This window comes from Lactuca virosa, chromosome 4 (genome assembly GCF_052849685.1).
Source record: "Lactuca virosa cultivar CGN04683 chromosome 4, Lactuca_virosa_CGN04683_v6, whole genome shotgun sequence".
Taxonomy (NCBI): Eukaryota; Viridiplantae; Streptophyta; class Magnoliopsida; order Asterales; family Asteraceae; genus Lactuca; species Lactuca virosa.
Window position 1 is genome coordinate 27,549,705 of NC_136429.1, and position 12,077 is coordinate 27,561,781.

At 28.4% G+C, this 12,077-nt stretch overlaps 1 long non-coding RNA gene across 2 annotated transcripts; it reads left to right on the forward strand.

Moving 5' to 3' along the window:
• The first annotated feature begins 5,484 nt into the window (after positions 1-5,484).
• Positions 5,485-11,456, forward strand: LOC145109705 (uncharacterized). 2 transcript variants are annotated; one of them, XR_013709158.1, is made up of 7 exons: positions 5,485-5,939; positions 6,200-6,317; positions 6,695-6,735; positions 6,866-6,927; positions 7,105-7,180; positions 7,268-7,891; positions 11,347-11,456. It is a non-coding gene; the product is annotated as an uncharacterized LOC145109705 (long non-coding RNA). The 2 variants fall into 2 exon arrangements; XR_013709157.1 differs by lacking the exon at positions 11,347-11,456 and adding an exon at positions 8,326-8,526 and having other exon boundaries at positions 7,105-7,336; positions 7,509-7,891.
• The last annotated feature ends 621 nt before the right edge of the window (positions 11,457-12,077 follow it).

Below are 12,077 nucleotides of genomic sequence, written 5' to 3' on the forward strand. Positions count from 1 at the left end.
CAGATATGGTCCGATGAAGATCCACAAAAATCTCTAAGTTCATTTAGATGTGGTTCGTCGCCAGTCTCTGCCATCATATTTGAAGAATAAACTATCGCCGCCACTCATCTCCTCCAGATCTGTCGTGAACCATCACTACCGCTTCCACTATGAACAACCACCACCGATATGATGTTTTTTGGTCAGATATGATGGACATCGCCTTCTACCAATGGCCGGTGGAACCAGATCTATAGTAGTTTGACGCACAAAATGTCGGAACCACAAGTTTTGACGACCGACGAGTTCATATTGACAATCTTCAGTGAACGACTAGGCCAGATCTACTAGCTTCAGTTAACGGTGAGGATCCACCACAACCGTCTCCATCCAGATCGGGTACGTCTTCTATTCCTCCACATTTGTTTCGTCTCCGACCACCAACTGATTTTGTGATAGGAAATAGTTTGATTACTACGAGTTGCATATACATTATATTAAAACTCATCAAAGTATGTCGTAATGTTTAATGCATAAAGCAGTTTTAATAGTGAAATGCCGGCAAATAATCGCCGAAAAAGAGATTAGAGGCGGCGTTAGTCTATTACTGATATTTATTCAAAAAACCTAATGCTTCAACAGTTTCACACGTGGGAGTTAATTTAAAACACGCCAAATAAATATATTCGATGCATCTTAATGGTTTGTATATTACTTTTGTTACGAAGCATTTATGTATGAAATATTTTAAATGATTTATGAACTTAATAGTTTGTACATTCATATTTTTGGGGTTTCACTTGTTTTAAGTTTATAGTTTAATGAAATGTTTATTTTTGGTATTGAGTGGTCTAACATATTTATATTTAAGTTGTGAATTAACATATCAAATAGAATAGCCATTAATAGAAATTGTTATTAACTGTTCATAAACTATCCACAAATGAAAGATTTTGGAAATATTAATAATAAACACAAATACCTTTTAAATACTACACAATTTAATTTATCAATTTCATATTAATATGTATAGAAGATGAAATTTTTAATACTTTTAATATGAGACTGATTATATGGAATTTAACCATGAAATTATATATAGCCTTTAATGAATACGTTTTGAGTTTGATTTTTTTAAGAATATATTACTATATTATAATATAAACATTTTATTCTAAAAGTTTTGCTATGTCTTTAATTTTTGTGATAAAAAACGTAATTTTAATTTGATCGTTTTTTCTTTTGTTAAGTTGTGAATTTAGTATTATAAGCTCTTATTCATTGTTTGTTTTTTTAATATTAGTTTTAACTGCTATTAAGTTGTGAATCTAAGTTTGTTTTATTATTTATTATAATATTTGTATAAAATGTTATTCAACGTTTATGTTATAATATATCATTATATTATAATATAAGTCTTTTATCTAAAAGTCTATGTTATAATATATCATTATATTCTAATATAAGTCTTTTATCAAAAAGTCTTGCTATGTCTTTAATCTTTGTGATAAAAAAAATATATTTTTATTTTGACCGTTTTTTCTTTTGTTAAGTTGAATTTAGTATTTTAATCTCTCATTTATTGTTTGTTTTTTTAATCTTAGTTTTAACTGCTATTAAGTTGTAAATCCAAGTTTGTTTTATTAATTGTTATAATATTTGCATAACATTGTTCTTCAAAGTTTATCTTTTATGGTTGTTATGTTATGAATTGAATATAAAATATGTGTTATTATGTTAGTTTTTTCTCAAGGAATATGAATTTAATTTTTTAAGTTGTGATTTGTGATGTTTTAATGTTTCAAATATTGTTTAGTTTTGTTAAAATAAGTTTTAATTATAAATGAGTGAATTAATATATTTTTAAGTTGTGAATACTATGAAAGAGAGTCCTAAAATGCACTATTAAACTGTGAACAAAAGTCCTAAAATGCACTATTAAACTGTGAATTTGTTTGGTGCGCACAAGATATTTGATGAAATACTTCAACAAAATCGATTAAGTTTTTAAGTTGTAAATATCGTTAATGACATACCTAAGCTACTTTATTAAATTGTGAATTAAAGTCTTGAAATGTAAGTGTGAATTGAATAAAAAATATGTGTTATTATGTTCGTTTTTTCTCAAGGAGTATAAATTTAAATTTTTAAGTTGTGATTTGTGATGTTTTAATGTTTCAAATATTTTTTAGTTTTGTTAAAATAAGTTTTAATTATAAATGAGTGAATTAATATATTTTTAAGTTGTGAATACTATGAAAGAGAGTCATAAACTATTTTTTAAACTGTGAACAAGAGTCCTAAAATGCGCTATTAAACTGTGAATTTGTTTGGTGCATACAAGATATTTGATGAAATACTTCAACAAAATCGATTATGTTTTTAAGTTGTAAATATCGTTAATGACATACCTAAACTACTCTATTAAATTGTGAATTAAAGTCTTGAAATGTAAGTGTGAATTGAATATAAAATATGTGTTATTATGTTAGTTTTTTCTCAAGGAATATGAATTTAATTTTTTAAGTTGTGATTTGTGATGTTTTAATGTTTCAAATATTTGTTTAGTTTTGTTAAAATAAGTTTTAATTATAAATTAATGAATTAATATATTTTTAAGTTGTGAATACTATGAAAGAGAGTCATAAACTATTTTTTTAAACTGTGAACAAGAGTCCTAAAATGCGCTATTAAACTATGAATTTGTTTGGTGCGCACAAGATATTTGATGAAATACTTCAACAAAATCGATTATGTTTTTAAGTTGTAAATATCGTGAATGACATACCTAAACTACTTTATTAAATTGTGAGTTAAAGTCTTGAAATGTAAGTTTTAACTTGAGAATATGACTGTGAAGTATAATTTTTCTGTATTAAAATTTGAAATTATTATATTAAGCTGTGATTTTTTTATTAAACCATGATTTGATTGTATTAAGTTGTAAATTAACTGTATTAAAATGTGAATTGACTAAATTAAGTTGTGAATTGACTGTATTAAACTATGAATTGATTGTTTTAAGCTATAAGTTTTTTATAATTCGTTGTAGCCTTCTAAAATATGAGATAAAAGTACCATTATATACAGATCTCATTTAATCTAATTTTGAATAAGACATTTAAAATTTAAGTTGTCAAAATTTTTGTAAATAAACTTTGAAAGAAGAACTAACCTATAGATCTAAAAATATATATGTAAGTTTTAAGTTGAGAACATGACTGTGAATGTATAATGTATGTGCATTAAACTGTATTTTTTTATACTAAGCTGTGAATTTTATTTACTGAACTATGAATTTGTTTTATTAAGCTGTGAATCTTTAATGAATTATGTGTTAAAATATGACTGATTTATGTATGAATGTTTGTTTTAATTTGTTTGTGAATATATTTATCTTTTGTGTTGTATAAATATGGAAGACTATAATAGTTTTTATAATTATTTTGTAGTAAATTCAAGATGGGTGAATTAGTAGGTTTTATTAGACTGTGACTATAGTATTTAAGTTGTTAAAGCATGACTTATTTACAGATCTGATTTGGAAGAAATGATGGTTGCGATGTTGCTACAGGTGTTTGGTGGCAACGTGTGGTGGTGGTAAAGTTTGTGTTTTTGACTTCTTTGAATTAGTGAATTGTTATAAAATAGTTTGTATTAAGTTGTGAAGTTTTTGCACTAAACTGTAAATGGACTGTATAAAATTGTATTTTATATCAGTTTATTGTTAAAATATAAGAGAATATAAGAAGGAAAGTATTAGACTGAAAAAATTATATTTTTGCCCTTTTCGTACCAAAAGGACAAAACAAAAAGGAATTTTAACATGTTTTATAAGAGTATCATGTAAATATTTACTAATTAATGGAGGTTCTTAGGGTTCCTAATCTTTTGTGGTTCTCATTTGAACCACTCCCTATATATATATATATATATATATATATATATATATATATATATATATATATATATATATATATATATATATAGGGTGAGGTTCAATAGAGAACCATAATTAACCAATGAACCAATCGTGAGCGTCGAAAATCATAACGATCAACGGCCAAGGAATTAGATGTACACTTTTACATTGGACGCACGCACACCGGATTATACCAAAAAATTCACCCTTTACAAAAAACCCACCTCTTTTTTTCGTTTAAAATTTTTTTAGGCCATGTTTTTTATCGAAAAAAAAACCGAATATACCGTTGTTCACGATTTTTCGTCCTCTTTCCATACATATCGATGATGATACATAAAAAACGAACTTTTTTTTCAGAAAAAAAACTCACTTCATTTTCTTTGTTGAAAAGTTAAGATCTATTTTTTCATAGAAAAAAATTAATAAATATATCAAAATTTAGATTTTTTATACTTTTTAAACATAGATTCATATTCATATTCATATTCATGTTTTAAAAAAAACGATATTTCAGTTCAGATTCACATTGTGAACCTATTCAGATTCATATTATGAACATGTTCAGATTCACATTGTGAACCTCTTCAGATTCACATTGTGAACCTCTTCAGATTCATATTGTGAACATAATAGTAAGTCAGATTCACAGTGTGAATTTGAACTGATCGGAGCTTTTTCACATTGTGAATGTTAAAATTTGAAATATTTATAGTTTAGATTCACAGTGTGAATCTACACTGATCGAGGTTTTTTTTTTTTTTTTTTTTTTTTTTTTGTGAACCTTCTCAGATTCACAGTGTGCATAATAGTAACTCAGATTCACAATGTGAATTTGAACTGTTCGAGATTTTTCACATTATGAATGTTAAAAATTGAAATATTTACAGTTTAGATTTACAGTGTGAATCTACACTGTTCGAGTTTTTTTTTTAATTGGTGTTGATGTTTATTAATAGAGTACAAAAAATTAATATTTTTGGTATAATTAGTTTTTTTTATAAAAATAAACTTAAATATTGAAAAAACTAAGAAAATTAAGTGGGTTTTTTTCGAAAAAAAAAGTTCGTTTTTTATATATCATCATCGATCTCTATGGAAAGAGGACGGAAAATCGTGAACAACGGTATATTCGGTTTTTTTTCCGATAAAAAACTTGGCCTAAAAATAATTTTAAACGAAAAAAAGGAAGTGAGTTTTGTTATAATCCGCTACATGTGCGTCCATTATAAAAGTCTACAACCCTTCCTTTTTGCCGTTGATCGCTTTAAATTTCGACGCTTTGGATTGGTTGCTTGGTTCCTTTATTAATAATGGTTCTGTATTAAACTTTTCCATATATATATATATATATATATATATACCCTATCTAATAAAAGAGTAATCTTATTTTGCAACATGTCACTTGGAGAAACGATTTGCCACGTGTCAGCTTTTAGTCATTTGTGTGATTTTTGAATTCTACTCACGTAATATCAACACCATGATAGCCTGGAAGAGAGATAGCTATACGCAAATGAGAAATCAACGAATAGACACGCTTTGTAACCATAAGAACGAGAAATCAGGGATTGATCAAAGAAAATTTGAGTTGATTAGCATTATGAAGGTTATCCTCTCCCAACTTATTGCTAAAACTCTCCATTAATTGTTAAAATTTGAATTCGATAGCAAGAAATCAGGAGTCATAATCATATCCAAACTTAATCACCAAATTCTTGAAGGTAGATTCGATTTGTCGCATGAACTTGAAGTGCTCTGTCCATCGATTGAAGGTTACTTTTCAAACTTCATCTTCTTCATTTTACTTCTTGTGGTCTGCAATTTTTTTTTTGTTCTTCAGAGAAATAATAAAATTGCATTTGGGTTTGTGATTTTTGGAGTACGTGATGCTTATTTCTGCAAATGGTTGACAAAAGCCCCATGTGTTTCTCCTTCGCTTGCTCCTAGGTTTATGTTTTCGTCTTCAAGTTAAGGGTTTTCTAATGATGATTTTGAACTGCTTCAACTATATGTAGAGGCATCAGAGATGAAATAGGTGAGTAGTTCACATCGTGAAACGTAGAGATTCTTGTGATAACTCCTCTCAAAATCCCCATGTGTTTCTCTTTCGCTTATCTTCTCATGCGACTTTTTCTTTTTGGGTTTTTGGTTTCATGTTAGAGTTGGTATCTTGATTCCACTTCCCCATCTCCTTTTTCTATCTCATCGAATTCAAGATTTATTCAAGTTCCAAATCAGGATAAACCTAATTGGGCGTTTTCTATTTGTTTGATTTTGGATGTGGTTTTGTTGAAGTCTATTTAAAACCTGGAAAAAGAAGCTGGATAAGAATAAGTTTATGAGGAAGATGGCACACATAGAAATTTGATTCTGATTTCTGACAGCTGCGTTTACTTCAGATCTAATGGCCCTGGTTCGTATTTTTGTCTTCCTCTTTTTGCCTCTTTTTGGTATTTTATTTATTTTCCTTTGGCTTTTGGTCTGAGACAGTTTTTTGTAGTTATGATATTAACAAAATCAGACTCTTGATTTTCTTAGCGACTCACTCATTCTTTTATGAAGATAACAAAAAAGCTTTGAGTATTTGTCGTGAGGGAATCATCGCGACAACTGTTCGAGTCTTCTAAATAAAATATCTCTATCTTTGTTTCCTGTTTTTTTTTTGGTAATTCGAACTTAGGCCATTTTTCATAAATTTCTAATCTATATTCGAACTTAGGCCTTTTTTCAGAAATTTCTAATCTATATACTGGAATATGGTCTTAACCCTTAAATATTTTATTATTGCAGTATTGCTAACAAAATTAGACTATTTTGAAAGCAAAGTTCAGGTAAAAGCTTTCGATTTCAATTGACATTTATAGTAGAAACTCGTGGGGTTTCAATTAATCTAGGGTGAATCACAATCTGCTGAATATGATTAAAAACGTTTTTAGTTATATATGTGATTGTTGGTTGCAGGTTTGGAAAAACAAGGTTGAAAAATATCTAGCGGACTTTGGGATTCCACGCACCACAATAAGGTTAGACATGAAGATGTTGTTTTCTCTTTTCTACTTGTTGAAAAATTGAAGTTTTTGTGTGATCTGATGTGGTATTTTATTTGATATCTTGTGGTGTGTGATGTGATATGCGTGCATGTCTTGTGGTGTGTTTGTGAACGAAAAACTTCCATCACATCACATCTATCTCTCACAAAGGTTCCTCCATTACTTCACCGTCATATCGAATGAAAAATCTATTATCTCCGATTTCATATCTTCAACATTCTTTAAGGTAACTTCTAGATCCCATGTATGTTATCTTTGGTTTTTGTTTTGTAAAGTTAGATTCTCTAATTTCGTTTCAGTGCATAATGGTCAGATTTTGGTTTTGGTTTGGGGTTTTTTCTCAACTCAATGTGAACATCAAATCTGAGTTTGTGATCTAAAGGTCAGATATGGATAGTTCTTCCAACAATCACATTTTTTATTTTGTGTTGTGATGGTTAGATCTATACTAATCAGACATAAAAGAAGTTAGATTAAATGCTGTGTTGTATGCTGCCATTCCCTTTTCTGGCTTAAACAATATCCATAATAATGAACTTTGTGTCTTTATGCAGCCTGTGGACAACACATTAATGTTAATGCATAACAGTTACATGGTGTTCTTGATTACATTTTCTCTTATACGGGTCCTCTTGCTGAGATTTCTACAAACGAAATCATCTCACTTTATATATAGGCTCCAACTACTCAATTAAATTAATTTAATTATAATCTTCTATCTTTGTATAGTTATGTTGTTTTCCTTAATGAATTTTTTTGGGTTCATATCCAGAATATCCAACGAAGGAGACCTTACCTTCTTCAACCAGATGTATGTTTATGTATGGTGCATCTAATTCTTAACAATAGTTATAGGATGGTGGAGAAAAGAAAATATTGGAGAGGAATTGATAAAAGATACCTGGTGTACAAAAGGATGTGTTCCAAAAGCAGAAAGGTACTTTCATTCTTTTGTTTATTATAGCATATCTTCGAATGATCTATGTTTGTGTGTCTGACTACATGTATGTGTTTGATTGTGTTTGTATGTTACATGTGACTCTGTATGTATTTGTGTTTGTATCTATGCATCATGCATGGCATTCAAAATTTTCTTTTTTTTTTGGTTCTTTTATCCTTAACAAAATGAATGTGTGTATATTTAACTATGTATGAATGTGAAAAATGTTAATTTTTGTTGAAAAATGGTGTCAAATTTCTTGGAATCAAGATTGATATAGGTGGTGCTCTTTTTCTGATCAAATTTCTTGGAATCAAGATTGATATAGGTGGTCATAATAGCCGAAATGGAGATTTTTGTTAAGCTATGTAATATAACATTCTATATTTATTTCTTTAATTTCAAACCTTTTTATTTTTTATATGATGTAGAAAGTTATGGAGAGTATCCCTGATGTTTTTTTGAGTCTCTTCCAAGGAAGGCAGATCCATCCTTGTTCCATATTTGGATTTTCAAATATGTTAAGTGATCAACGGGGAAGGAAACATACCAAAATAAATATTTTTAATAGTTAGAAAGATTTTTGGTGTAGGAATTAGTGAAACATGGACCATTTATATAAATTTAGCTTAATTACGTGAATATTTCTATGAAGTTACTTCATATTTACTGTAACATGGATCATTTTCTATAAATAAAATAAATTAGTTACCGTGATAATTTAATAATGACGTTGAAGAAAAAATAAAATAGTGAAATTTCATGATAAGATTTTAGTGATGGGGTGGTTCAGTTATATCCAATGTTTTAAAAATCGGTTTGAACCGGCCGGTCGAACCGGTTGGACCGGGAAATTAAATAAAAGAAACATTTTTTTATAGCATTTTACTTTGTAAAATGGTCTCTTTCTAAGAATTTCTAAGGTGGGTGGAAAACTTAAAGAAAAAACATCTTTTATAGCATTCTACTTTCTGGAAATTATCATTTATAACATCTTATTTTTAAGATTTCGAACCCGGAAGGAGTAGAGAATGTCATGTAGTTGAAAAATAGTTAGTAAAAAGAACATTTTATATTCGGTATTCTTGGAACAAATAAGTGTTTCTTATTTTATGACATGTAAGTATGTTTTTATTATTATCTATGTCATTTGAAATAATTGATTAATAACTATGAGCTTTTACTATAAAAATTTAATTATTTTATAACCGTGGTTCCCACGGGTTATAACCTACTATATATATATATATATATATATATATATATATATATATATATATATAGGGTGTGTTGTGTGGGTAGCTGAGTAGGTACGGGTGTAGTTCCTTTTGTCAGATAGTCCCTTTTGGCAAATAGGATATCCAAAAGCATGTAATATTTGAAATAACATATGACAAACACATAAAACATGTAACGTACATTAATAAATTATTTTTAAATGTTGTTAGTTTTTATTAGAAACTTAAGTGAACTATATAGGAAATTTTGTAAACAGATAAAATAATTCGACAAAACAGTTACAAGAAACAAACATAATAGAAAATTTTGTAAAACGGTTAAGACAATAAAAAAAGTAAATGATTGCATTGAATAACAAAAAACTATTTTCTTTTGACTGATTTAGCCTATAGTCATTTTATTCATTTTCATTAAACTATTAAATTTCAGTTTTTGTGTCAAAATAGAATATGGATAATACTTTTTTTAAGAAAACCAACAACCACAATTTAACATAAAAATAATTAATTTTAAATTTTTTTCTTGTAATGGCATTGACTTTTTTGTTCAAAGATAAATGTACGTATAGATAAGTTGGATGCTCTTTGTACAATCCTTTGGTTGTGTTCCATAAAAGCTTCCAAAGTAGGATGTTATTTCGTGTAAATACCATATCAAGTACAATGATCTTTCAACAAAAAAAAAACATACCAAGTAACAGAAAACCAAATAATAAAATCATAGTATGTTACCATATTATGGAAAAACGCCATACAAGTGACAAAACGCGAAAAGAATGTTTACAAAAATTATAATTACTTAAAAAATTAATTGAAACCACTCATGTGTGAAAAAACATATAAATGGTCCGTGTTTAAAAAATAAATAGAAATAGTCCCTACTAAAAAAGAAGAAGCATAAATGGTCCATGTATTAGAAAAATGAATAAATGGTATCTGTATACATTATATTAACTAAAATGGTCTCTGTTTAAAGAAATTAACAAAAATTGTCCATGTTTAAAAAACTAACAGAAATGGTAAAAAGAACACATACATGGTTTGTGTTTAAAAAATAACAAAAATGGTCCATGTTTTAAAAAATGTATACATTGTCCCTATCTAAAAAATATTAACCGGAATAAAATAGATTGCCTGAAAAATAAACATGTTTATATTACATTGCCAACATGTTGGATGTATTTTGTCAAACCTAAAACTATGAACACTAAAATTAATTTATAAAAATAACTTAAAGTACATTGCCCTTTGACTACAATCATATCAAGTGATAAAAAACCAAAAAAAAAATCAAATTACATTGCCCTTTCATGCTAAAAATCATACCAGGTGACTGGAAACCCAAAATAAAAAGTACATTGCCCTTTTTCGAAAAAAAAAACCATACCAAGTGGGCATATCAGATGTAAGGTCTCTGATTTGAAGGATATGTAAGAAAATCTCGGCCCCCCTTCAAACACAAACACAAGCAGGACCAAAATAGACACAAATAATCATAAATTTTCGGCATTTGGACAATTTTACCGTTCTCTTCATTTTCTGTCCAAACTTTGTATTTTTGTGTTTCTGGGGTGAGTTGAGTCGAGGGGCTTGTTACCTGCAACATATACAAAAGCTTTTTATTTAAGTAATCCGAACAAAGAGAAACATACTAAAATACCTTCACAAACCAACTTTATCTATTAATTATCGTCTTGACAGAATGCTATGAACACAAAAGATTAATCAACACACACTTCTAGTTTAAGAAACTTATAAGTTCTTCATTCTTCGTTTTATATACAATCTTAGCTATCATTTATCATTAAGAAAATAACCAGGTCCCAGTTATCAAAGAATGTTCTTAGATCTAGATAATTTTTTAAAAAGTATTACATCGAACATGCAAAATCAATACGTGGCTACATATATACCCCATTTACTGTTCTCATCAATAGGTATGAACATAAGCACCACAAGTATTCGTAATACCCTAAAAAAGAAAAAGAAAATTAATTACAAAATCAAGATGAAAATCAAATTGAATTATCTTTTAAACTAATTAAACAAACTTACATGAAGTATTTATGAGGAGAGAGCAATAAGAAGGAAGCAACGTTGAGGAAAACGATAAGATGAACAAATCATAGCCATATTAATTTTTGCAAAGAATGTATGAATTGGTGACACCATTTTTGTTGTGAACTCTGCCGGCGCTGATGGCGGTGGTTTCAGGATTCCGTTCCTCTCCTTCTTCTTGGACATGGGTAAAATGGCGGGTGAACAGTACCGAAAGCTTAGAGTTTCAAAAGCTGGATCTTCATTAGACACGGGTTATAAAAGAGACAATTACAAATGTTCTTTATCTGAAGAATATTACATCTGACTCGGAATAAAATCTTTCTATGTGGAAGAAGCTATGCAAGACCTTGACTTTTGTAAGTATTGATCTATTAACTTAAAAATTACACTTTAGTATTTGGGAAATTATTTTATTACTTATTTATTTTTTAAGAATACACATACTTGAAGTAGAAAGTAATTGTGGCCAAAAGGTTTTTTTCTATGTTTACAGCACCAGTTATTTGCATGTTTACTGTAGCATTTGAGTATCTATTCGTTTATCCCTAAAAATCAAATAAATTCATACCAATTTTAAACCTAATTGTTCCCTATTCAAAATCAGAACAGCACAACCAAAACAGAAGAACCGATTCTATAACTATGCAGCATTCCAAGAAATGTTTTTTTTCCAGTGTGCAAGAGCAAAAATCTCATGTACTTGTATTGTTGCAGCAACTAATACTCTAGAATTAATGTTTTTCTGATCAAAATAAGTGATTAGTTTGATATAATAAGAGTGTAAACACCAAAGGGTCTACTAAGAAGCAGGGGAGATAATTTAGTTTAAAGCATTTGCTACAAATTATTGTTTGACATCAGGTATGTTGATACATCTGGATCCT